The sequence below is a fragment of the Passer domesticus genome, chromosome Z, assembly GCF_036417665.1.
Source record: "Passer domesticus isolate bPasDom1 chromosome Z, bPasDom1.hap1, whole genome shotgun sequence".
Classification (NCBI taxonomy): Eukaryota; Metazoa; Chordata; class Aves; order Passeriformes; family Passeridae; genus Passer; species Passer domesticus.
Window position 1 is genome coordinate 14,153,276 of NC_087512.1, and position 27,868 is coordinate 14,181,143.

Genomic DNA, 27,868 nt, shown 5'->3' on the forward strand with positions numbered 1-27,868 from the left:
TCAGCAGCGAACGTATACACCAGTAAATGTAAAAGAGGTTCAGACAATAGCGAAAGCAATTTCAGAAAAAGGGATCAACTCAGCAGTGGTTACTACTTTAATAGACGGGCTTTTTAGCAATGACGATTTACTTCCCTTCGATATTAGACAAATCGCTCGTATGATATTTGACGCAGCGGGTATGATTGTATTTAAACAAGAATGGACAGACAATTGCACAACAGCTTTAGCCCAGGCATCGGGCGAGGGGCAACAACTTCATGGCTCGAGTTTAGCCAGGTTGCTGGGGAGGCATGACGACGTAGCTACACCACAACAGCAAGCAGCACAGCTACGAGCTGAGGAGGTCAGAGCAACAACTAGGGCAGCCAGACAGGCTATAAAGGCAGCCTCGGGGGTGGTAACCAGACCAGCACCTTGGTCTACCAACAGGGAGAGAGTGAAAGCTTCACACATTTCGTAGACCGGCTGAAAACAGCCCTGGATTCCTCCACAATACCCGTAGCAGCCATAGAATCAGTGGTGACCGACTGCCTTCGCCAGCAGTGTAACTCAGTCACCAAAGAGATCCTGCGTTCCCTGCCAGCCGGAACCAACCTAGCTGGAATGATAAAACACGTGGTAAGGGAGGAACAGCTGACACCTATTCAGGCAGCCGTCAATACCCTAACCAGTGTCATGGCTTGCTTTAAATGTGGCCAGGCAGGCCATGTTGCAGCAAGCTGTCCTCACCCGACACAACCTCCTCTAGCAGCACCATCGCTCCAGACACGCACAGGGGAGATTTGCTGGAGCTGTGGGAGGAAGGGTCACATAGCCAGGGATTGCAGGTCTAGGCCCCGGGGAAACGGGAGAGGGAGGAGCCACACGGGCCATATTCGGCCTCCTCCCGCAATGAATACGAGACGGCCCACCTATGCCAATCCTCGGGGGGGCAGGGGACCCTCTTACCCTATGCCATCACAGGGAGCAGTCAGTACCACACCCCTGCCAGCAATACAATGGCAGAGCTGCCCAGTACCACCAGCGGTACTTTCGCATCCGCCACAGCCACAAACCACGCCGATGCCGCAGGGCCAGCAGGGAGTGCCCCAGAACGGGGCCCCTGGGTGGCCTTGGCCATGAAAATAAGGAAGGAGCCTTCAAAGGTGTGGGCGGCATGTCGCCTTTATAACAGCCTAGACCCCCACATCATAGGGCTTCAGTTTTGGGCGGACACGGGGTCAGACTGCATGGTTTTTCCCCTAGCAAGTTGGCCCAGACATTGGCAAATTAAAGAAGTCCCACCAGTGAACGGAGTGGGGGGACAATCCCGAGCGTGGAAGAGCACCCAGCTGGTAGCTATAACGCTTCACACAAAAGGAGGGCCAGAAAAAACAGTAGCAGTCTATCCATACATCCTGCAGAATTCTCCACCCCTGTTGGGAAGGGACGTCCTTGCTATGTTAGGAGTCAGGATCACAAATTTATAATGAGGGCCACTGCCATACACCCAGCGCTGCCAATCAAAATAACTTGGAAATCATCAGACCCCATATGGGTCGAGCAGTGGCCCCTATCTGAGCCTCGAGTGGCAGCTTTATTAGAATTGGTCGATCGTGAGTTACAAAAGGGTCACATAGAACCGACCACTAGCCCATGGAATACCCCTGTATTCGTGATCCCCAAAAGGTCAGGGGAAGGGCATCGCCTCATCCACGACCTAAGAGAAGTGAATAAGACAATTCAACCCAAGGGTCCAGTTCAGACCCTGATACCCGCAAACTCAGCCATACCCGAGGGACAGCCATGTGCAGTGCTGGACATCAAAGACTGTTTCTTTTCCATACCCTTGCACCCTGAGGACAGAGAACGATTCGCCTTTTCCGTTGTGTTTCCGAACGGTAAGCGGCCAAATCTGTGCTTCCAGTGGAGAGTGCTACCACAAGGTTTGGTGGACAGTCCGACTATATGCCAGATCTCCGTGGACAAAGCGCTGACGCCAGTTCGACACTCCTATCCCACCGCAACCATCATCCAATACATGGACGACATCCTGATCGCAGCTCCATCAACGAGCCAGGTGGATCACCTGGTGTCCACAGTCACAGAAACCCTGCGAGCCAACGGTTTCGAGATCGCGACCGCAAAGATCAAGAAAGGACCCTGCGTGACATTCCTGGGAGTAGGGATCACAAGCTCCTACGTGACCCCTCCAAGGGTGAGAGTGAACCGAGACGTCAAGACACTACACGACGTCCAGCGCCTGGTAGGATCACTGCAGTGGCTTCGCAACATCATCCTGGTTCCTCCGGAGGTCATGGACCCTTTGCACGACCTCCTGAAAGGGAAGCAGCCCTGGGAACCAAAGGAGCTGACACCGCAAGCAAAGAGCTCCCTCGACTTCATCGAACACCAGATGTCCACTGGCACGCTTGCCAGGTGGAACCCAGCTATGCCCCTGGACTTGTACGTCCACTTCACGCCGAAAGGAGGAGTGGGAGCATTGGCCCAAGGACCTACCGAGAAGTCCCGACCGATCCAATGGGTGGTCCTCGGAAGACCAGCTCGAGCGTTCTCCCCAGGAACGGAATGCATCGCGAACCTCATCATAAAAGGCAGAAAACTCGCCCTGAAACACCTAGGAACGGAGCCAACAAGGATCCACCTTCCGCTTCGCAAGCAACCGGCAACGGAATCGACAACAATATCGGAGCACCTAGCCCTTGCACTCACCGGCTTCGGAGGAGAAATCTCCTACTCCGCCAAGCCACCTTGGACTCAGCTGCTGACCATCGTCGACATAGACATGCCACCGAAGGCCAGAGACAGACCGCAGCCAGGACCGACAGTCTTCACGGACGCTTCCTCCACGACCTCGACCGCAACGGCAGTGTGGCAGGCAGGAGAGCAATGGCATTGCATCAAAGCGTGTGACCCAACACTGTCAGTGCAGCAACTGGAGGCAGCAGCAGTAGCCTTGGCGTGCGGACTCTTCCGAGAGGAACACCTCAATATCGTGACAGACTCCATATTCGTGGCAAGACTCTGCCTAGCCATGGCAGAACCGGGGGTGTCAACATCAGCAGCAGCCCAAATGCTGGAAGAAGCGCTCTCCTCACGACGGGGCACCATATCCGTCATACACATCAACAGCCACAACCCAGTCAAAGGTTACTTCCAGATCGGCAACGACAAAGCGGACGCCGCAGCAAAAGGAGTTTGGACGTTGCAAGAAGCGCGTCAGCTGCACGAATCGCTTCACATCGGGGCAAAAGCACTGGCAAAGAAATGCGAAATCTCAACAGCAGACGCGAAACACGTAGTGGCGACCTGTCCTCATTGCCAGAAGTCACCACTGTGGACCAGCGGAGTCAATCCAAGAGGCCTCAAGCCCTCAGAAATCTGGCAATCAGACTTCACCGTGTGCCAACTGATGAAGCCAAGAGCGTGGCTAGCAGTGACAGTAGACACCTTCAGCGGAACGATAGTAGCCACGCAGCACCTCAAAACAGACTCAAAAGCCACAATTCAGCACTGGCTGACAGCCATGGCATGGCTCGGTGTCCCCAAACAAATCAAAACAGATAACAGGTCGAATTTCACTTCCAAGCAGGCGCAAGAATTCGCCAAAAAATGGGGTATCACCCTGGTACAAGGTATCCCTTACAACAGTACCGGGCAAGCAATAGTAGAGCGGGCAAATCAGACCCTAAAAACCAGAATAGAGGTGTTGGCAAAAGCAGACGGCTTTGCCAACTCCATTCCCCCAGGAGAGCAGGCACGCATACTAGCAACAGCTTTGTTAGCGCTCAATCAATTTCCCAGGGGGGACGAGACAAACAGTCCTGTCCAAAAACATTGGACCACTCGAATGCAGGAGAAGGGTCCACGAGTAATAATAAGGAACGAGCTAGGCGAATGGGAACGGGGTTGGAGGTTAATGCTCACGGGACGAGGGTACGCAGCAGTCAAAAAAGACGGAGAAATCAGGTGGTGTCCACTTAAATCGATCAAACCAGATCTCCAAAAGGAGCAGGGTGACGCTAATGAGAATGGCGAGTCTCTGTTTACAGGACATGATCAAGAGACGTCCGCAAGACGTGCACACCCGCGTTCTGGAGGAGAGAGACAGACCACCGAGCCGCCAGACAGCACCCGAAGGACCGGCACGGGCGAGATCCAGTCATCAAGGGTATCTCTGGGTAATGTTGCTGCTGGGGCTCGTTGCCAGGGGGCAAGCCAGCTCACAGTACTATCCCCATCAGCCATTCAGGTGGGTCATACGGCACCTCACCAATGACAAGGTGCTCAGACACGTCATTACACCAGACGCCCCATCCTTCATACTTCGCATTACAGACCTGTTCCCGGGACGACCAAAGCCAGACCCTCATTCCCCATACGCCAAAAACACATACCTATCCTATTGGTGCCCAGCCTCAAACCCCGGAAAAAGTTACTGTAATCGCCCGGGGTGGGGATATTGCGGACACTACGGTTGTGAAACAATAGTCACAGACACCAGACCGACAGGGCCGGGGTGGGACCCACAGGAACCCGACAGATTCTTACAGTTCACTTGGGCGCCAAAAGGCTGCAAAACACCACTCTTCCATCACGAAAGCACCTATCGAAACAGCCACAAACTCCCAAAAATCCGGAAATGTATTAGGTACAACATGACAGTCTTGCAGCCCAGAGACCCCAGTTGGGCCTTTGGAAAAATGTGGACAGTAGTCCTTCACGGGACAAACGAGTGGGTAAACGTGCAGATTATCAGGCTCATACCGTCAGCACCCCGAGCGGTCGGACCAAACAAAGCAATCAAAAGCGTGCAGAAAGGGAAAAACACGACCTACCCCAAAACCTTACCTACAAGGGTCGCGAATACCCAGACAGGCCTAGCGAGAACCATTCAGACACATCGCTTAGCTAAGTCGGATTCAGACCCAATCCTTCGCATGTTAGAAGCTACCTTCCTATCCCTAAACGAATCCAACCCTAACCTAACCAATTCCTGTTGGCTATGTTACGATGTCAAACCACCCTTTTACGAAGGAGTCGCCTTAGATACCCCTTTCACATATTCCTCAGCAGACGCCCCTCACCAATGCAGATGGGACACTCCCCGCAAAGGAATCACCCTGAGTCAGGTCACGGGGAGGGGTAGATGCTTTGGAAATACAGCCCTAGCTAGGCGGGAAGGCAACGTGTGCACCAAAGTAGTCAAACCCGACAGGAGAAAAAGGTGAGTAGTCCCATCCGCATCGGGCATGTGGGTTTGCCAAAGATCCGGAGTGAGTCCCTGTGTGTTCCTAGACAAATTCAATGACTCAACAGACTTCTGTGTCCAAGTCTTAATCGTTCCCAGGATCCTGTATCACTCAGACGAGGAGGTGTACCAACTCCTCGGAGAACCCAGCCGACTCCACAAGAGAAAAATAATAACAGGCATAACAATCGCAATGTTGCTCGGCCTAGGAGCGGCAGGAACAGCAACGGGAGTCGCGGCCTTGGCGACCCATCACCAAGGTTTGTCCCAGCTGCAGAAGACCGTCGACGAGGATCTACAGAAAATAGAGAAATCCATATCCTTTCTAGAAAAATCAGTTTCCTCACTTTCAGAGGTGGTCCTGCAGAACAGGCGAGGACTGGACCTCCTACTCATGCAACAAGGAGGCCTGTGCGCCGCCTTAAAGGAGGAATGCTGTTTCTACGCAGACCACACAGGAGTCGTCAGAGACTCCATGGCGGAACTCCGAAACAGACTGGCTCAGAGACAGAGAGACAGAGACGACCAACAAAGCTGGTTCGAATCCTGGTTCAATCAATCACCATGGCTAACCACTCTAATTTCTTCCCTAATAAGTCCGTTAGCAATCCTGCTTCTAGCCGTCACGTTCGGACCGTGCCTACTGAACAAGCTAGTCTCATTCGTCCAGACCCGCTTGGAACGGACCAACATCCTGCTTTTAGGCAGACATCCGATGCTGTGAATTCAACAAGAAGTTCAACAGGGAACGCTGCCGGACGCAAGAACCCGAGAAAGAACTTGCCAGGCAGAAAAACTAACTCAGGAACCCCAAATCCCCTTTCCTTGTCAAGCAACAACCTTAGATACCTCATATCAGCATGTAGACAACTACCTCATCCATTTGTGGGAGAAGGGGGGGGAGATGTGGCAGAGAGAATAGGGACAGGCGGTCGGAAGATTTCGGGCTGTCACGGAAACCTGATAGGGCCTCCCTCACCTGACTCCCAGAGATAAGGATAGCCGCAGGACAAGAGGCCAAGAATGTTGTAATCCCCCCAAGAATGTTGTAACCCCACCTAACACGGCCTCCACCCAGTCCCCTTACTAACCATATAAGGTAAAAGTCAGACCCCAAAGGTAGGGGAAGGACCAAGGGTATATATACCGAGGAGAAAACCAATAAAAGGCCTTTGGACCGTCTATCACATTGATGTCTGCGTGTCCTTAGCCCGAGCGGCCAAGAGCATTGGGCCGTCGTGCTGCGTTTCCTTAGAACCAGGTCGCTACAACACCCCTGCCTGCCTACCTGCTCCCTGCCCAGCTGATGGAGCACTCTGGGCATTCTGGGCTGGCAGGGCCATGAGAAAGAGCAGCAGGAGGTAGCGGCTCAGGACCATCATCCCCCCTGCTAGCAACACTCTGCTGCTGCTGCTGCTGCTGCTGCTGCTGCTGCTGCTGCTGCTGCTGCTGCTGCTGCTGTGTTGCCCAGAGGGAGCACTGAAGAGCACAGTGGGGCTCTGGAACCTGACATCAAACAGAGCTCTGTGACCTCATTAAAAAATGATGGCTGTGAAGGCCCCAATGTACGCCCACGTTGCCTGTGAATTCCTGCACCTCCCCTCTATTGAATTTCCTTATTCTGCACAGGAATGGAAGGAGCCAAATGGAGAAGGGCTGGAGTATTTTGGAGGCAGCATTGTGCATGGGAATGCAGAGGCACTCACGTCTTATTCCTCAGAAATTCCCTATAAGAAGACCTGGATGAAGTCTGCTGTAAAAAGCCCAAAGTCAAGAGTGTTTCTTTGGTAGTATTTTTGTCTGAAAGAATTGTGGCAAAAACCTGCTTTTCCCATGACTTCTGCTACAGTTTCATGACCTTTGATGGCAGCACTTCTTCCATCCTCCACTGTCACGCAAACATGGCTGTGCAGTGCTCACGCATCTCCCTCGTCAGCCTGGTTTACTCCCTTTTCCACTTCCAATGCTACTTAAAGCTCTCTCAAGGAGCCCTGCTAACTCTGGAGCCAAGAGCCTTTTTCCCTTTCAGGCACATGTAGCCCATGTGCCACCATCAGGCCTGCTGTCCTGTACACTAACCCACGCTCAAACTCCCACACTGCTGCTGGGAACACCAGGCTGCCGCCTCTTCACCTCTAGAGCCTTCCTGGGTCTGGCTCACTGCACGTGGCGGAAGAAAATACCACATGCGGCCCAGATCCATCAAGCAGTCATCCAGAGCCCCTCAGCTCCCTCTGGCTTGTTCTCGGACACCATCAGGCACCGCCCACCACGGGACACACACAAATGTCTTGGTTGCTGCAGATATCAGTTAACACTGCTGGCCTTTTAGCCGAGCAGCTCTTCTGGCAAATAAATATGCATGACTTCTGTGTGCCAGGCAACCTACGCTCAGAAGCTCTTGGACAGCCTTCTAGAGCACCTTTGGTACAGCTGTCCCTGAAGCACCACTTAACCCCCAGGTGTTTCCAGCTGCAAGCAAAGAGGCACTGACAGATTTCCACCCCTCGGGTCTCTCTCCAAGGCTCGTAAGAGTCCTATGCAGCTGACAAGCTGCAGAAACTCGGCCCATGGCATCCTCTGGAATCAAGCACACATCACTGCCCACCATCAAGGCCGCAGCACATAATGAGCAGAGGGCCAGAGCAGGCTGGACGCTGTCTTGGTGACACCTCCTTCCTACGTAGGACCCAGGCAGGCTGCCCAGCTGCCTCGGCCTTGGCTCTGAGCGCCATCTCGGGCCCTCCATTCCTGCCCGAGGGGAGGCACCGATGAACACGGCCCTCCTGTGTTCCTTAAGCGGCCGCACGCCCAGGCTCTCCCTTACCGCGCTCCGCGCCATTGTGCTGCTCGGCGGCTCGTCACCAGCTGTGGCACCAGTGTCCCCAGAGCTCCTGCAGTGCTGCTGCTGAAGCCGCCCGCGGCGTGTGGCCCGGCAGGGCGGCTGCGCCGCCCGCAGCCCGCGGCCTCCTCGTCCCCTGCTGCCGCCATTGCGCACGGGGCCCTGAGGGGCGGGCACGGGGCTGCGGGGCTGTGCCGGCCCCGCTTGCCGGGCCTCAGCCCCAGCTGCTGCTGCTGGCTCGCAGCGACCACTGCAGCAGTAAAACACCTCTGGATTTATTGGAGTGCATACAGAAACTGCCCCTGGGCACTTCTCCTTGTGTGTTGCTCTAGCCACTTGCCAGTCCCTTGCTTGCCCGCTATAGCCCTGTTCCTTTGCCACTCACTCTCTATTTTGTGGTCCCTCCAAAGCTTCTTCAAGAGTCTCCATCCTGCCCCAGCCCAGACTGCGCTCTCTCCTGCTCCCTCCTGCTCATTCTGCGTCTCTTCCTCTGTCCCTGCTGCCCCTTCCCACAGCTCCGCTCCCGTTCCCTGGCCCTCTTTTGCTCCCATTGTCTCTCCGTTCTGCTTCCTGCCCCTGTCTCTTCCGTCTCTATTTCTCGGCTCCGCTCCCTGGGCCATGCTCGCTTCAGGCTCCCAGGCGAACCGGCCCGGCAGCCGCTCTCTGCAGCCGGGACACGGCGGGGAGCTCTCCTGCAGCGCCACGACAGCGGCCAATCGGGCCCGGCACCGGCGCCTCGGCCCTCGCGCCGGAGCGGGGCCGCTCCGAGGCAGCGGCGGCAGCTGGAGCTGCGGCCCGGGAAGCGGGGCCTGCACAGCCCCACAGCCCCGGGCCCGCCCCTGCCGGCCCCAGGGGCAGAGAGCAGGGATGAGGTGGCAAACCAAGGCACTGGCGACTGGACAGAGCAACACACAAGGCAAATGCCAGGCACGGTTTTTGCCGGACCCCATTGAATCCACAGGTGTTTTCCTGCTGCAGTGGCATGTCAGCTCCCTCAGAAGCAGCCGAGGCATTTCAGAAAGGGCACTGCAGGGCATGACCATGCACATGTCCCACAGCTCTCAGTTGTGCATCTGGAAGGCTGCAGGTGTGGGTGTCTATATGACAAGAGCTTGTGAGGCTTGGTTCAAGGGTTGAGGCACAGCTCTCTTCTGAACAGAGCCTTGGGCTGCCCTCTCAGGAGGTGGCTATCTCAGAGCTGCTGGTATCTCAGAGAGGCCCATGAGAGAGGGCGCAGAGGCGCAGCCGGAGCTGCTGTGGAGAGCAGAGGAGAGGAACAAGGGTGAGGAGCTTAGTGGTTCCTCTTCATCACTTCAAAGGGAAGAGCATTGTCTTGGGACAGTCTTTACCGCCCGAGCAAGAAGTAGAAGGAGCCCCCCAAAAGCCCGTTGTCCAGCGATGCCTTCAAGCATCTCTCTGGCAATTGCTGCCGGCAATATCCTCCCCGCACACTGCAGGCAACAGTTAACCTCAGCAGCAGCTGTGCTGTGTTTCTTGGACAGCAGCTTTGCTGCACTCACACCTCCAGCTTTGGCTGCAGATGGCCCAGCTGGAGCAGGCATGGGCAAAGGCCTGCAGGGCCACCGTCAGTCGGACTCGTGAGCCCAGGACAGCAGTTCCCTGGCATGCTGGTTTCTTGCAGTGCCTCGCTTGCTTCATCTGAGACAGGCACTCCGTCACTTCTTTCCACCTGCAAGGCCTTCCTACATTCCATCACTTGAGAAATCGAGCAGGATATACCCCAGTCTATACTGCCTGAGTCTTAATCTTCCTGAACTAAAAGTTAAGTCAAGTCCAAAAACAGGAATAAAGGAGCCTGCAACTGCCACACTCGCTCAAGCAAAAGATCACATCAACGTTCTGTGTTGTATTCCAGCTCTGGGCTTTTTTCCCATACTGCGTGCGACAAGACTGTAACTTTTATTATAATTATAGTCGCTGTTATCCATCTAATTTTTAAGAAGGCTCCTGTGATTGATAGGACATTCCTTCCCCTCTCACACAGCCCGGCTCCAGCTTTCCGCTCCTTGATGCTCCTCTCTTGAAGCTCTTCAGGGAGGGACTGCCACCACCTAAGTCACCACCTCGCGTCTCCTTGATGTGCTCGCTGCTGGACAGCCATCCCTCGCAGAACATCTTTCCCTCTCTGCCCAGACCTTCCTGATTCAGGGCAGCATCCCAAAAGAGCTCCCAGAGAAGCTTCTGCATGTCACTGCTAGCCAGCGTGTCCCCATGCTGGTGCAGGAAAGCTTTGTGAACGGCCACTGCTGGCAAAGCAGGCTGAGGTGGCACAAGCAGCTCCTGCACTGCAGTGCAAGTTTCTCAGAGCTCCTGTCACAGCCCCAGCCCTGCTCCCAGCTCTGTGCATTCTACCCCAACAGAAACAGCCACACCAGGCAAGAATTTACTGCTTTTGGAAGAATATTTATTTATTTATTAGTATCATTAAAGCAATCATTGTACCCTAAAACAAAGTATCAGTACCACTATCACTACCATTATCAGCATCACTATCATTAAAACAATCGCCATCCTTTAATATCAAGTACCCTTATCACTATCAATAAAACAATCACTACCTCTATCACTATTTATTGATATCACTGTCTGTAATCATCATCCTCAAAGAGACAGTATTCCTGCTGGTGCTGGTAGCAGGTGCACCAGAATGCTGTGGGCTGAGGTGACTGCAGGGAAATCCAGTGGTCCTGTGAAGAGGCGTTGTCAGCCAGAGCACAGTAGGAGCACGTTGGCAGAGGTGACGGGTCTGCGCCCATGTTCTTGTAGAGCTGGGCGAGCTCTGCTGCAAAGAGCTCAGGAAACAGGCGGCAGCTGTCCCTGAAGCCGTTGGCTTGGGCTCTCTCACCGCTTCCCGCTCCTTCTCCTGACCCTGCTTCACCTCTAGGCTGACCACAGGAAGAGTCCCAGTCCTGTCCCTTGTCTTCCTGGCTCCTCCTGTAGGAACAGATTTCCAAGAAGACTCCTCACAGATAGGAATTTGGAGCACAGGTTCCTCAGAGCCCTGCGAGGAGCCGCCTGGGCGCTCCTGCATGCTGCAAAGACTTCCTTGCCAATGGCAGCAATTAATAACTCACCTGTCTCTCTTCAGCAGCTGATACACCACTAGGTACCCAGACACTGCTCCAAGCAGAAGCAAAGCTGAGGCTGCTACTGTCCCTAGGATGTAGTACTTGCTGGGGTCACAGTGTCCAGCAGTCTGGGCTTTTTGCCCACCGGATGACCCTGGCAGGAGAAGAGACAATGCAAGAGTCAGCGTTTGTGCTCTGCACTAGGCATAACCCCACAGTGTGCTTCAGATGCCCAAGGACTGGCACTGCTAGTGGATCAGAACTGACATCTGATGTTGTCTTCAGAGATGGGTTCCTCTGCCTCTGGTGTCTTAGCATCAGGGACCAAGAGGGATCCCATCAAGCTCTCATGCACAAGAGCCCAGTGTGTGCCAGGGAGCAGCACTGCCCCATCTACTCCTCCGGGCTGCAGGCCCGGGCTGCGTGCTGGGCACCTGCAATTCACCCATGGAGAGCACTGCAGGGATACAGCAGAAATGCTGCTCTTTGCCCAAGACAGCATCTAGCAAGCACTCACCTGAATATTGCTCAGGCTCAGCAAGTGTGCTGGTGTCCTCTATTGGTTCTATTTCTTCATGCGAGCCTGGCACACTGTCACTTTCTTCCACGGCTAAGGTCTCCGGCCCAGTCTCAGAATCTGTCTCTTCAGAGAAAAAAAAACCAAACATTGCACACATTAACCAGAAGCCACTGCCCCTCAGCACAAGCACGGTACCATGGCCTGGGCATTCCGGCAAGCGGCACTGACGAGGCCGCTGTCCCCCCCAAGACAGGAGGAATGGACAGCTGGATTTTCTGCAGTGCAACAAGAAGTGCAGACCCAAACCAGCCAAGACTTAATCAACCAAATGACCCACAGAAGGAGTACCTTCAGGTTCCCCCTCACCCTTGGACTCCAGCTTCACCCCATTCCTGAGCCTGAGCTTTGCAAGGGGCAGCCAAGGCTTGCTCTGATGTTGTTGCTGCCTCCATGCTGTGCTGAGCGTGTGCCGAACCCAAATTCAGCACTGGCCTTTGCCCAACATCTGGATGCCAATGTCTGCACAGAGCAGCCCTGGCCAGGAATGCTACAACTGCAGCAGCAGCTGGAGAAGGCCCTGGCAATCATCTGGAAGCACAGCTGCGAGCAGAGGCTGTGCTGGACCATCTCTAGAGCTCCCGGCAGGAGCTGTGAAATGGAGTGGGCCTGCAGCAAGACTCTGACAGAGTGCTTCTGGCTGTCCAGGATACAGCACGTGCCTACAGGAAGCAAAAGCTCAGCTTGCCGGCTGCCAGGGTTAACAGAGTGGGATATACTAACCAGATGGGGCTTCATGCAAGGCTGCCAGGAGCTCCTCTGGAACATCCGGCAATCCTTCAGAGAACTCTTCAGGAACCTTGTCATCGTTCATCCCTATTGTTAGATTTACAAAAGCACGTTAACCTATGACGGTATTTTTCTCGTGAATAAAATAGGGAAAAGGGGCGCTCCTTTTTGTGAAGGCAGGACAGACTGACTACTCACGCTTGAGGTACCAGCTTGGAATCAACATGGTATCTGCCCCTCGCTCAGGGGTTAAATGGGCACTCTCTGTGTCCACAACTACAACCAAACACCCACAAGAAGTTACCATCACATGCACTGCCCTGATGGGCACACCTCAAGGCCTGGATGTGGAAGGCACTGAATAGGGCACGCTCAGGCAGCTCTGCATCCTCACAGCTGCAGGGGGGTCTGGCTGCCCTTGGGACACTGAGCTGGCAGCTCCCACATGAAGGGAAAAGCCGTGGCGCGTACGCATGGATCTGTGTGCGGGTCAGCCCTGGAGCCGGGCCACAAGGCTGGACAACCAGAGCGGAGGGACGGACAGCCACTGCTGAGTGATGGAGAACTGGTGCTGAGCTTCCGGGCCCGACCCGACCCTCCCCACATCCTTGCTCCTTAGGAAGCTCTCTCCATGCTGCATCTTAAAGCAGCTGCAGCCCCTCACACCTCCCCTGGAGCCTCTGCCCCTCTGCCTGCCCTGTGGTGTCTTCCTGGCTCAGCCATCCCTGCTCCCGGCCCTGCTGCTGCCAGCCAGGGCGGTGTGCTGGCCCCTGCCTGCCTACCTGCTCCCTGCCCAGCTGCTGGAGCACTCTGGGCATTCTGGGCTGGCAGGGCCACGAGAAAGAGCAGCAGGAGGTAGCGGCTCAGGACCATCATCCCCCCTGCTAACAACACTCTGCTGCTGCTGCTGCTGCTGCTGCTGCTGCTGCTGCAGTGTTGCCCAGAGCGAGCACTGAAGAGCACAGTGGGGCTCTGGAACCTGACATCAAACAGAGCTCTGTGACCTCATACCAAAGTGATGGCTGTGAAGGCCCCAGTGTATGCCCACGTTGCCTGTGAATTCCTGCACCTCCCCTCTATTGAATTTCCTTATTCTGCACAGGAATCGAAGGAGCCAAATGGAGAAGGGCTGGAGTATTTTAGAGGTAGCGTTGTGCATGGGAATGCAGAGGCACTCGTGTCTTATTCCTCAGAAATTCCCTATAAGAAGACCTGGATGAAGTCTGCTGTAAAAAGCCCAAAGTCAAGAGTGTTTCTTTGGTAGTATTTTTGTCTGAAAGAATTGTGGCAAAAACCTGCTATTCCCATGACTTCTGCTACAGTTTCATGACCTTTGATGGCAGCACTGCTTCCATCCTCCACTGTCACGCAAACATGGCTGTGCAGTGCTCACGCATCTCCCCCGTCAGCCTGGTTTACTCCCTTTTCCACTTCCAATGCTACTTAAAGCTCTCTCAAGGAGCCCTGCTAACTCTGGAGCCAAGAGCCTTTTTCCCTTTCAGGCACATGTAGCCCATCTGCCACCATCAGGCCTGCTGTCCTGTACACTAACCCACGCTCAAACTCCCACACTGCTGCTGGGAACACCAGGCTGCCGCCTATTCACCTCTAGAGCCTTCCTGGGTCTGGCTCACTGCACGTGGCGGAAGAAAATACCACATGCGCCCCAGATCCCTCAAGCAGTCATCCAGAGCTTCCTGTGACTAATATCACATTCCTTTCCCTATTTATCTGTGTCACACAGCGCGACTTCAGCTTTCCGCTCCTTAATCCTCTTTAAGCTCTTTGGGAAGAGACTTCCACATCCCCCATGATCTGTCACCATCTCAGGTCTCCTTGACGTGCTCACTGCTGGACAGCCATCCCTCGCAGAACATCTTTCCCTCTCTGCCCAGACCTTCCTGATTCAGGGCAGCATCCCAAATGAGCTCCCAGAGAAGTTTCTGCATGTCACTGCTAGCCAGCGTGTTCCCATGCTGGTGCAGGAAAGCTTTTTGAATGGCCACTGCTGGGAAAACAGGCTGAGACTGGCACAAGGAGGTCCTGCACTGCAGTGCAAGTTTCTCAGAGCTCCTGTCACAGCCCCAGCCCTGCTCCCAGCTCTGTGCATTCTACCCCAACAAAAACAGCCACACCAGGCAAGAATTTAGTGCTTTTGGAAAAATATTTATTTATCCATGTCATGATCATTAAAATAATCATCGTTCTCTAATGGAAAGTATCACTATCACTACCACTGATAGTATCAGCACCACTCAAAGTGTCGCTATTGCTATTACTACCAGTATTTATCACTCGTAGTATCACTAAAATAATAATTATCATCCCCTTATATACAGTATTCCTGCTGGCACTGGTAGCCGGGGCACCAGGATGCTGTGGGCTGAGGTGACTCCAGGGAAATCCCGTGGTCCTGTGAAGAGGCATTGTCAGCCAGAGGACAGAAGGAACAAGTGGGCAGAGGTGATGGTTGTGCGCTCGTGTTCTTGTACAGCTGGGCAAGCTCTGGTGCAGTGCCAGATTTCTTAGGACCGAGTATATTCCAACACCATTGGTGAGAGTGGGCTGCCCTCAGATACCAGTTGTGGTTGTAGGGCACAACTGTTCTGTAGCACAGGTGTACTGCATTGGGGATACGGCTGCACCAAGGGTAGGAACAAGGAAAACGAGTTGCCTTCTGTACGGTGTCCAAGGGTGTTTATTTCCCAGAGGGTCCCGGACAGGAAGACTCTGAATCAAATGCGTACACCAACTTATAAACGGGGGAGGTCCCAGGGCACGATACAGTCTTTAACTGTTTAATTGGGAGAAACTGGGAGTGGAACACAACATGGGGAAGACAATGTTTAAACCAACAGGGGATTACCGGGGAGGAGAACAACTTAAATACACCAGTGGGGTTTCAAAGGGTACCAAATTGATAAGGAAAGGGGCAGGCTTGGTAAGGGATTGAAATTCAATAGAGGAGAAAGTGGGAACTAAAGGGCAGGTCTTTTGTTTAAACCAACAGGGGATTACCGGGGAGGAGAACAACTTAAATACACCAGTGGGGTTTCAAAGGGTACCAAATTGATAAGGAAAGGGGCAGGCTTGGTAAGGGATTGAAATTCAGTAGAGGAGAAAGTGGGAACTAAAGGGCAGGTCTTTGGGGAGATGGACAACTAGGGCAAAACCAACAACACAGGGGAAAGGAACAACCCATTGGTAATATGCTACAACAATACAAAATGGTGAGGGGGTGGGGGTTATAAAACTGACTACTAGGACCGAATTACATTCAGAAACACACACCACAACACTGCACTGCAGTGCAAGTTTCTCAGAGCTCCTGTCACAGCCCCAGCCCTGCTCCCAGCTCTGTGCATTCTACCCCAACAGAAACAGCCACAACAGGCAAGAATTTACTGCTTTTGGAAAAATATTTTCTTATCTATCACTATTACTGAAATAATCAGCGTCCTCTACCATGAAGTATCACTATCAGTGTCACTAAAAGCGTCACTGTTGCTATCACTATCACTATTTATGACTGTCACTATCACTAAAATAAACATCATCCTCTAATATACAGTATTCCTTGCTGGTACTGGTAGCAGAGGCACCAGGATGCTGTGTGCTGAGGTGACGCCAGGGAAATCCAGTGGTCCCGTGAAGAGGCATTGTCAGCCAGAGCACAGAAGGAGCACGTTGGCAGAGGTGACGGGTCTGCGCCCATGTTCTTGTAGAGCTGGGCGAGCTCTGCTGCAAAGAGCTCAGGAAACAGGCAGCAGCTGTCCCTGAAGCCCTTGCCTTTGGCTCTCTCTCCACTTCCTGTTGGGATATTAGGGGACACAAGACCAATGGTGGACTTTGGACCTGGTTAATGTAAGACATTTGATATCAGGATGCCTTGGCAAAAGGAAATGGAACTTTGACAATTAGTCCTAGATTGCAAGAAGATTAAATCATAATGGGTTTACTGGAAAAAGAAAATCCCATTAAATTCTGCAAGCAAGAGTTGTTATATGCATAAGTTTCTGTATGTAATTTTAACCCAATCATTGTAGTACACTAGTCTCCCTGAAATAGGATATATAAGCGTTTTTATCCCACAATAAAAACATTCTGATCACCTAATCAGTCTTCCCTGTCTCTCTCCATCACTGACAATTGGTACCTCTGTGTGAGGAAATGAGCCAGACTGGCAGCAGTCGGCGAGCCCCTGGAACTGATCGTGATGGTGAGAGAACTGCGTCTGGGCCCACAATCTCCTGTCTGCTGCGACTGACAGGTGAGTCAGGGGGAACTGTGAAAAATGCCAATCACTTGTCGTAAAATTTTAAAAGTTTAATAGTAATAAAATGGTTATAAAAATAGTAACACAAATTAGAGGAATAAGAATTTGGAGAATCAGAGTTAGGACAATAAAAGGCAATAAAAGCAAAGAATTACGGATGTTGGGATGCTTTCCACTTGAAAGCATAGCTCGCTAACAAAGGATTACCCCTTAAAAGCAATAGTCTGTTGAATATTCACATATCTCATACAGGATGCAAACATTCCTTTCAAACTAGGGATTTCTCTGGTTATTATCAACTTTCCCCCCTTTCATCCTCTTGGCTTCTCAGTGTCTGGAAGGAGGTAGAAGAAGACTAATTAGTTCTTAACGATAAGGAGGCAATAATTCCTCTCTTTGGGATTTTAATGTCTTGTTGCTGTAATCTCTGTGCGAACAATTTCTTGACCATCTCTCTGACCCTGTCGCTCTTCACTCTGACTCTCCCTGCCCACTTGAAAATGGCACCTCTGATACTGAAGAGGGGCCGCAACCATCAACCTCGCCCCTGCCCAGACAAAGGAGGGGAAAGCATCCTTTATCACAGTTGTTAGCAGTTTATATTGCTGACTGTGGCTCTAGCAGTGAGGAGGATGGGAAGCCTTTCGATCCAGGACCGATATAATCAGACTATGAAACTGTTCTATTCCTTCCAGACCCTCATGGTAAACGGATGCAACTAAAGAAAAGGCTGTTAAGGAGGGGGACAACCACACTTGCAGGAAATTTTGGCATTTGAAAAAGGACTGTTTCCAAAAGGGGGAGGCCAGATCCAAAACTCCTGGTATTTGCCATGCTGTAAGGGGAGGCATTGTGCTAATCAATGTCAGTCTTAAGTATGACTTCTCCTACATTTAGAAAACAGAGAGGAAGCGCTGGGTGGCACTATGCAAGACACAGATGCCTCAGCCGATGCCTCAGCCGGACCGCCACAAGCCTCAGCCCAGCCACCGCCCACAGAGCACAAGAATGGACCTGGCAACCTGCGAGGTTCCTTGATTCATCTGTTCATTTGATTCCCATAGGAGTTTTTGGACCACCTGGACAGCCTATGCACACTTTGATTGTTTGCTCTCCCTGGAGCTATTGACTCTGATTCATGGCATGGACTCTCCAGATGCTCTGTATAGTCCTGGTCAGGAGCAATACAGCTCAACTTATACCCTTTCCTGCAGCACCCCTGTCTGCACCCCTGATAGCTGACCAGAGGGAGGGGGGTTTTGCTTCCACAGAGCTCCCACAGATTTTAGGACACAACTGCATTAGATCTGAGCATCTAACATGCCAATGCAAAGTGACTCTGAAAGGCAGACACACTCTTGACAGGACTCATTGATACACAAGAGGATGTGACTGTAATCTCAAGAAGACAATAGCCCAAGGACCGACCATTAACGAGTCAGGGACTCTCCAGCATGAGTGGAAGGAGCGAAAGCCTGCAAAGATAACACTTGGTGCAAGTAAAACGGCCTGATGGGCATATTGGCACAGTTAAACTTTTTGTGCTGTCTGTCCCCCTGGTTTTGTGGGGGAGGGATGTGTTAACACAGTGGCCAATTATTATATATTCAGATTTTCTGCAGGGTCATTTGGGACACTTGACACCCCCACAATGGTCCCCGACTGAAGTGCTCCAGGAACTTTCAGGCATTGGAAGGAGCAGTCCAGTTATCAAAACTCACAGTTCATACAGATCTAAAGACCTGAGGGACACCTAGCCCTGGTTAAATTTCCAGTTGCTTTTTTTTTTTTTTTTTTAAACAATATATTTTGTTGGGAATATTTTGGTACAGCCATGTACTACTATATAACTATATCTCTTCTTTTTGGTTTAGCCTTCAATGTTTATATGCCATTATTCTTACAAAACCAAACTTAAAACTATCCCACAAACAATCTTTAAAGCTGCTGCTGGTGGTGTGTCCTGCCCCTGCCTGGCACCAGCCAGTATTGAGATTAACCTTCTAATTTTAGTAACTTGTGATTTGTGATTTTTAACTGGGTTGTTACTAGAAAAATTCAAAGGTGTTGGTATAGAGATGGTGTCTTTTTACATATTCGTAACATAGCAAAACTACATAGTTCCCTAAGAGGAATTAGGTAAGTTTTAAATTCAAGATTGTTTAGCTCACATTCAAGACAAACCCTGAACTTTATCTGTAATGATTTTTGAGACTTAACTCCACTGTCCACTTTATTAAGTGCTTGCTTTGTACTCCATAGTTCTAACAAAGTAATTTTATTGTAAAGATTTCAGTACAGTTGTTTACTTGCATGTTGTTTATTTTGATATTTAACTGTTATATCACAAATTTTCAGTAACTGTTTTACAACAATAGTTTAAATAAGTTAATTCTTGTTAAGACTGATTTTTGTTTAGACCTCAGCGATGTTAACTTCAAGTTTTTAGAGATACTTTATTAAGGTTAAGTTTCAGTGAAGATGATTTTAAGTTATGTTGCAGTATACCTCTTTGAATTACAAATTAGAATTCATTTGCTATACAAGTGAATGATGTAAAATCTGAATCATGGTCACAGTCGTCTGAATGTCCCTTCAGGACAGCCCCAACCAGCTCCAACATGGGCTTCAGCGGGGCGGGCACTCTCTCTGCTCCAGATCAGCAGAGAGGGTGCCTAAAGGCTGTAAGCCTTTGTTAGTGCAGAGACGCTGAGCAGCAGGTAGCAGAAGAGAGCTGGACTCCAACCGTGGGCCCCAACCAGCTCCAACATGGGCTTCAGCGGGGCGGGCACTCTCTCTGCTCCAGATCAGCAGAGAGGGTGCCTAAAGGCTGTAAGCCTTTGTTAGTGCAGAGACGCTGAGCAGCAGGTAGCAGAAGAGAGCTGGACTCCAACCGTGGGTGTAAACCATGTTTATTGGGGAGCAACAAACCCAGCGCAGCCAAAGGCTCAAAGACCACAGGCAACAGCTTACAAAGATTTTTAAAGGGAGGGGGAAACGGGGGTGGAGCCTGCCTTCCAGCCAAGGGAGGTGCAGGGGGGCGTGGGGAAAGGCAGAATGACACCATTGGACTGCCAGTGGAGGAAAACTTAGGGAGGGCCCAGTCCCTGAACCAATCACTCCACGCCCAGGAGAGAAGATTCTAGATGGAGAAGAGGGGTCATCGAGTGGCTGACAGTGTATCGGGGAGGGGCAGAAGAGTGGATACAGTGGTTGCTAGGGTGACCAGGGAGGAGGTAAGGTAACTGAGGGAAACGGAGGAGGAGGGGACAACCAGGGCAGAACCATTACGTGAATAGGAAGGGAAAGCACAACAATCCAAAAGACAAGGCACAACTTAGCACAACTAAAACACAACACACCAAATTTGCTCATTTAAATTACAAGATAATGCTATTTTGTTATAGAAATAACAGGTTTTGCTGTTTTATTTTTATAAGTAATACTTGTTAGGAATGAGAACAACTCTTGGAATTAAACCAAAAAGCTATTTATTATAAAAAGATTAATTAAAAATATTTGTAATTAATTTTTAATAGAAATGACTAAACTGGGAACCAGGGGATTAAAGACTCTGAGCCAAGTAGGCTATGTGCCCGGGAGCAGAGATTCTTTCACTCCGGTCTTGTTTTCATAAAATCTCTAATCTCATATTGCCTTATGATCCCAGTGTAGGACATTTACCCTGGCTAGTCTGAGGGAGAAAGACCCCTGTCAGTCTGTGTCTGGGTTTTTTAACTCCTCTGCCCCCTGCCAGGAACACCCATAGTCCAGCCTCTAAGGTTTACTATGATTGGTGAGAGTGTTCATGAGGTCACGTTCTCTGGCCAATGGCTTGCTCCTTGTTAGGGGACAGATTTCTGGAATGATGTCATCTGCTTCAAAGGTGGGAAAGTTCCTCATTTAAATTCCTGTTGTCACAGAGCTTAGCTGCAGACCAATGGTCAGGGACTAAAATTAACTCTTAAACTGCTGTTTGTGAGGGTTGGCTGTCTCCGCTTCTGGAAAAAGGCACACTTAAAAGTGCTATTTAACATACAATTAGAACTTATGGAAAAGGCACACTTACAAGGGGTAATGTATTTAACATACAATTAGAACTTGTGGGTACTAACTAATAACAGGATTGAACATGGTAATCATCAGTTCATCAACAACCACAATAACTTTTTCTAATTTAATTCTCAATTAATCAAACATGCAAAAGCTAATTCTGCAGTTTGGAGAATAACATACTGAAGAATGAGAAACAATTCCATATTATGACCATTATAGTTATTGAAATGAATGGGCAGGAGATCTTTCTCCTTTTTGATGCCTTTATTAGATGATCAGCTCTGGGTGGGGGTCCGAGTAGTCGCGCACACCGCCACTGCTCCCTGTAGCAACGCAGAGGAGGAGGTGACGCAGTTTTGCTGCACAGCAGAACTGGGGCTTCCGTCCTCACGAGCGTGCCTAGGAAGACAACTGCCTTGCTTGAAGTCTAGCGTCCTAACTCCTGACTCTGTTCCGTTTAGGTTACAGTGATTTTAAAACCTCACTAATGGAGTAGGAGTACTTTTTGCCAGGAGAACCCTTCACTTAGTTTCTTAAATTTTGGTTTAGCTTGTTGGGTTTAGGGTCTTTAGTCAGATTCCCTTGACTTCCCCTTAATTTGCATATTTCCCAGAGAGGTTATCTCGGTGCCATTTTAGAGAGCAGTGGAGGCAGCACCTGACGGGGATAACAAGGGTAGGTGTGAAATGAGAGGATTAACAGTGGAGGTAACTAACAGGTTTAACATCATAACAACAACTTTGCTTATTACAACTTCAGGTCAACAGTAACATTAAAGGTTTTACATTTTAACAACAACATAATTAATGCACTTAACTTATTGCAACTTCACATTAACAGTAACAATTTCAATAGCATTAACTTATAAACTTGTCCATCACAGTTATGAGTTATTTAATGCTTCCTTTTTTACTTTTTTTTTTTGCTTTAATGTCATATATGCATAAATGTCTAGCAAATGCAACTTCAGTTTCTTAAGACAGTTTCTACTGATGTATTAGTAAGCCTTATTATGTTGTTAATCTTATGATGTGAATTCACTGACTTTATATAACAAGCATTACTTTATTCATTTTTTATTTGTCTATGGTACCATTGACTAACCAATGAGAAATGAGAAAGCCAGCTACTTTACAAACCTTGACTTATTGTTGCATAGCTATTTATAAGACATATATTATATAGCTATTTATAAGACATATATTATTTTTCTAATTACTATTACTAAGAGGTTTCTAAAATGTATTAAAAAGACTCTTCCAGTTAAAAGCCCAGGCCCTGGCCAAGTCCTGGCCTTAACTAGTAGAGAAAATTTTCTGCTCCAAAATTATATTCAAGTAATTTTGACCTAGCAAATTTGGACCTATAATAGCTAAACCTCCTTTTAAGGTGAACTTGGACATCTTATCTGGGGAATGATTTTTCAAGCCCTCACTTTAAAAAATAAAGCTTGCCAATTACTACAGACTCTAAGTAATAGTACAATACTTTAAAAATTGATCATGTATTATTTTAAATCACCATCTTATTTTTCACATGCTACTAATTGTATCTATTATCTGATTAATTTTTACTACTATTTTACCATTTTTAGTATAGGTTTATTCTTTTATTACATATTGTTATTGCTTTCATGTCACCTTCATGTTCATAAACACACATGCTATTAAAAACCAAAAAATTAGGGGGGAATATAGCACCTCCAGAACTTTACACTATATTTACACTAAATATTTTTGAAAGCAAACCAAGTAATATCAAATTGTATCCCTTACCCTCCTGAAACACCCTTGGTGGAAGCCCAAGAATTAGAATTCCTGGGTTCTGAGAAATTGGATTTTTGTGTTCATTTTAAATACACAGGAAGGAATCACTCTAAAAATGTTTCTCCCTATCCCCCTGTGTATAAGAATCAAAACTTTTGGTACAATTATGTTGTAAACAGGCAAAATGAAATTAAAAGGAGGCTGATGGCTTTGAAAAGAAATAGTGCCTGTTTATTACAACTGAGAACAACAGAAGACGAGGCCCCAAGGTAAACTTAGGGTCTGTGCAACAAGCCAGGGTACCTGAAACAGTACTGTGTAACAAGGTGTTTCTCGGAACACAAGGTACCATCAAAAGGCCCCGGGTGCTCTGCACCCAGGGTTTTTTAAGTCTCTTGGGGTTACTCGATTTGTGCGCTCTGGATCCTCTTGTCGATTGGTCGTTTTCTTGGTCGTTTCTATGATAGTTCCATAAAATGGTGCAGTCCTGACCAATCATTTTGGAATACAGCAATCTTATTGGGTGGCTCTGTCTCCAATTGTAGTTCGAGCTGCTGTCATCACCTTATGATGTAACTTTTCTAGAAGATTCTTATTATTGCACTTTATTACTTAGCCCCTTCTTCTCTGTAGAGTATCTCTATTTATATTTAAATAACCGTATATTTAACTCTTTAACTTTTTACATAAATTATATAACAACTTATTATATTAATTAGCAATCTACTATAATTCATTATAATAATCAACCGTTAGTAACTCTACTGAAGAAAATGAATTCATTTATAACAACTCCTCCCTCTAAATCTTTGATTAGGCTTTAGCCCACATCAAACTTTTTCTTTAAACACGACTTTCATAGGCTTGGTAGAATTTTTTTAATATCTGGTATTTCTTATAAGTTTTTTTGGCAGTTTCTGAGTCCTTCTCTTGTTCTTCTTCTTATACTATCATGAGCTTTTTAATCTTCTCATCACTTAATCTTTCTAGGGAATTCTGAACAATGTTACGTTATTAACCGAATCAAACAAGGTATAACACAGAGGAGTAAAGTAATACTTATCAAGTCCCGTCCTACAACAAGTAAAATTTTCTTTCACCACTCTCCTCCTAAAAGGCTGTCCCACCAATTGGATTTTATTAGCAGGGTCCATCTTTAGATGGGTACATGTGCCGGTTTTCTAATTTTGGTGGTGATGTTTTTAATGAGATCTCCATGATCATCAATTTCAATACAACACTTTGATGAATTAAATTTACCACAGACCCCTACCCTTCTTCTGCCAATAGATAATCTAGAGCTAACTGATTTTAATAAATTGCAGTTCTCATTTGACGGTTTTGGGCAGAAAGTATATCTAGGACTAAGGTTGTTTCATTACATATAATTTCTAACACAGCTTGTAATCTGATAATCCTATTTAACATATAAATGGGGGTTCTGTATCCCCATGATCCATCCTGGGCCCAAATGGCGGGGCCATATGTTTCAGTTATCCTTTCTGGGAGCCACTCTTATTCCCCCCACCTTTGAGATCTGCCAATTAGATTTCTTTTCTTACACTTTAATTCATCATGTAAGAGCATTCCAAGGTGTTGACTTTCATCTCTCAGGAGTAGAAAGAAAGAAGGCCTTAAAATTCCTAAGGTACAACTTTCTGCCTAATCTTTAGGTAATATAACGTATGCTATTGTACCACAAAGCCAAAATAACTCCTTTGGAGCCCTCCAAAATTTGTGATGTTCTACAGAAGTGATTACATTTTTATTCCAAAATTTATGTATTTGAGGCTCATACTGAAAAGTATTAGGATCTTTAGAGGAACGTTCATATAACTTTTCTTTTTGGATGTAAGAACACCCTTCTTTTGGTTTCTTAGACCAATATAGGTGAGGGGCTCTGGGAATCCACCATTGATGGGCATCATTACTGACCAGCTATCATTTACAGAATAACTCACCCATATATGAAATAAACTTAGAAGATCTCTTCCTCCATAAACATTCTTCACCTACTACTTCTGAGTTTAAATTCCACACCTCTTCATCATTCCGCCCATCTCACTCAGGTGTTGATCTTTGACTTTTCATTTGGTTCTTAATTAGTTTTAGGATTTCTTTTGAACTCAGTGCTACTCCTTCCCATGGCTACATTCCTGCTGTTCTGGTGTTTCCACAAATCCAACAGTTAATTATATTAAATTCATAATTTATCCTTTCAATAGGTCTAAAAATAAATTTTTCCTACTTATGATTTTGAGTCCCATCCCTTTCTTCATTACCCCTTTCACTTCCCTTTCTTTTATTAAGTCTGGTTCATGGATTCTCTTTTTCTCCAACTTTTTCTTGAAGTTTTTCTCTGAACATATCCATTTTGCCTTCATAGGGCATTCTCCCAACAGTTTTTTTTATGATTTGCCATATTTTTGGAGAGCCAATAGGTTTTGCTGTCCTTTACATATTTTTAATTGGGAAAAGTCAATACAGTCAGGGCTTGTATAATCAGGATTCGTATAGACTCTTAGGACGGCACTCCAAGAGTCTCCTGCATAGAGTGGCTAGTAGTACCCGTCACAGGGGTCCATCCGGCTTCCCTGGATGTTTATTATTGTTAGCAGCCTGAACACCAACAGGGGTCTGGCACACGGCACTCTCCCAACTTCCATGTTTCTCATTGCCTTTTGGGAGGGTCTGTGGTGTATCTGTCTTGTGGCAAGACTGTTTCCTGACCCAGTCTTTCCCCCTGTAATGTGATCTTACGTTATTTTGCTTTGCAGTAACTCCCTTCCCTCCTCATATATTGTCTTTTACTTTTCTTTTTAGGGCCTGATTACTATATGAGAGGGAGGAAGCTCTCTTCTTTGGGACCTGTAATGGGAAATAGCAGAAATTCAACATGAGTTACAATAAATACTTAAATTGCAATTAATAAATAATACATCTATTTATAAATAGCTTTTAACTTTAACATTAAAAACAAGTAAGAATAAATACTTAGGTAATAGACAGTAATTGATGAATAATATTTCAACAGTTCATAACAGGTTAAAAACTGGTCTTCTCCTTATCTTATTTTTCTTAAGGTTTCCTTTTCAAAGTTCGTTTGGTGTCTGATGTATTGACCACTGTCCTTTCGGAGGGGGCCAGTACTGGACCTTTAAGTCTTGTGATGTGGGTGCATCCTCTTACCTGTGTCCTTATTGCTGTCTCAGTAGTTAGGAGGATTCAGAAGGGACCTTCCCACTTGGGGGTTAATGGCTGTTCTTTCCATATTTTTATTAAAACCCAATCTCCTGGCTGGAATAAATGAATTTTGAAGTCAATTGGTGACACCGCGCCTGGATCCTGGGAGAAAGGGCGAGCCTCGTAACCAGCTAGCTGCTCAGCCCATTTCCTCCAAGCGGCACCACCAAGTGGCTGCTCCCCACCTTGAGATCCTTAGCTGGGGCCAGGGGTAGTGGTTCGGCCTTTTGGCTGGAACCTCTCCTTCCACTTGGCCTGGCTGAAGGTGGCCACCCGGAGAGGTTCCTCGTTGATGCTGAGTGGTAAAAAGAGAGAGAGGGACTCTCTGGCAGCAAAGTTTCAAGATGTTTATTCTTCCCTGGAGGGAGAAGTGCCAGGATGTTAAAAAGAAACAAACTCGGAGCACACACAGGGGAGCAGTGACAACAGGATTACAGCAGTTTATAAAGGGGGGCAGTCTCAAGAGCGGAGACTGCTTTCAAACCAGTCAGGGTTAGCAAGGAGGAGCATGCAGTGGGTTCACATCAACTTAACACCGATGAGGAAGAAGGAGGGAGGAGTGAAAACGTATTTGGAAAATAGGTGAAGGGAAACAGCATAACTGACATGGAATTTTCTGGCTAAAGGGGTGTAGCAAACCATAACAGATGAGCTGCAGGGGCTGGGTTTAGAGGACTGACAAGAGAGAATTTGCAAACATGGGAGGGGTGGAGGAGATTGACATGGGGACTGGCATAAGGAAAGGTGGGAAAATATGGGTAAACAACTCTGGGAAGAACCATTTGGGAAACTGAAGAAGGGGGTATGGAACGAACCATTTCCTAACACAGGAAAATCTAACATATTACAAATTAAACAGTTGAAATCCAAAAACAAACCACAACAATTCCCCCTTTTTGTTTAGTTTTGACAGTTTGTTGTTTTGGGGAACTTGACAAAGTTTACTGCTGGTGGTCACTGATGTGGACTTTAAAGTGGATTTGGGCCCACAAGGATCTTGGTGAAGTAGGTTTTTCAGTTGCGGTTGTTTTAAGAAAACATTTTTTAATAATTCAAACAGTGACAGAGATTAAGAATATAACTAAAAGTACTAAACCAATATCTTGATGAGAGAGGTTACCCATCTTGACAGCAGTACCCCAACTGCTGAACAAGTTAGAAAACCAGTCTCCTGTTTCTTCTTTAACTTGCTTGATTAGCTCTTTGATTTGGTTGATCGAGGTGTGGATGTTTTGGCTCTTGTCGTAAATACTAAAACAACACAGCCCATCAAATTCTTGGCATTCATGCCCATGCGCTAGAAGTAGAAAGTCTATGGCTGCTTGATGTTGCAGCATCGTCTTCCTTGTTGCTTCTTCATCCTCTAGGAGGTCACTGAGTGTGCTGGATGTTAAATTGGCCTGTTTTCAACCCAGCACTCGAGGTGGCCAAATTCCCCAAGTGCTTTTGCTGCAGCGACCCAAGGCAAAATGCTGACACTGCAGCCTTTGCAGGTTTGGACCAGGTTACTACATTTGAGTCACAATGCTCATCCAATTGCATCGCATTGCGTTTTACTTTTTGAGAACCCAAATTATTTAATTTAGTTTGCCAATTTAAAATTTGAGTGGTGTTGGGCAAAAACAGGGATAGCTGCTCTATGATACATGGACCTCCAATAAGGTGAGATGGGATCCCTACCCAAGGCCCTCTGCCCACAAATTAAAAATGTTCCCTTCAGAAGTTTCAAGGGCACCTGACATTCACTGGAAGGAAGATTTTGGTGCATGATTTCTTTGCACCACAATGCCGCTTGAAACGCCTTCTGGTACACCTTAACTGAGGTATAATTTTCAGGGTAGAAATAAGGCTTAAAATTAAACTGAATACACAATGGGGCTTTGGCTGAACCTAAAAATTCGAACTCAGGAGGATCATTCTCGAGTGCGGGCAATTTGGCGGACCACTTTTTCCAAAAAAAAACAATGGGTTGGTAAACGGAATATGAGGACGGTAAATCATAGAGGGGTTTTTGTTCCATGAGGGCCCGAATTTTT

The 27,868-nt window shown here is 48.1% G+C and overlaps 1 long non-coding RNA gene across 1 annotated transcript; it reads left to right on the forward strand.

The window, feature by feature from the left end:
- The first annotated feature begins 13,512 nt into the window (after window positions 1-13,512).
- On the forward strand, window positions 13,513-18,523 carry LOC135291170 (uncharacterized). The gene is made up of 4 exons (XR_010354039.1): window positions 13,513-13,636; window positions 14,831-14,954; window positions 16,063-16,761; window positions 17,665-18,523. It is a non-coding gene; the product is annotated as an uncharacterized LOC135291170 (long non-coding RNA).
- Window positions 18,524-27,868: the final 9,345 nt, after the last annotated feature.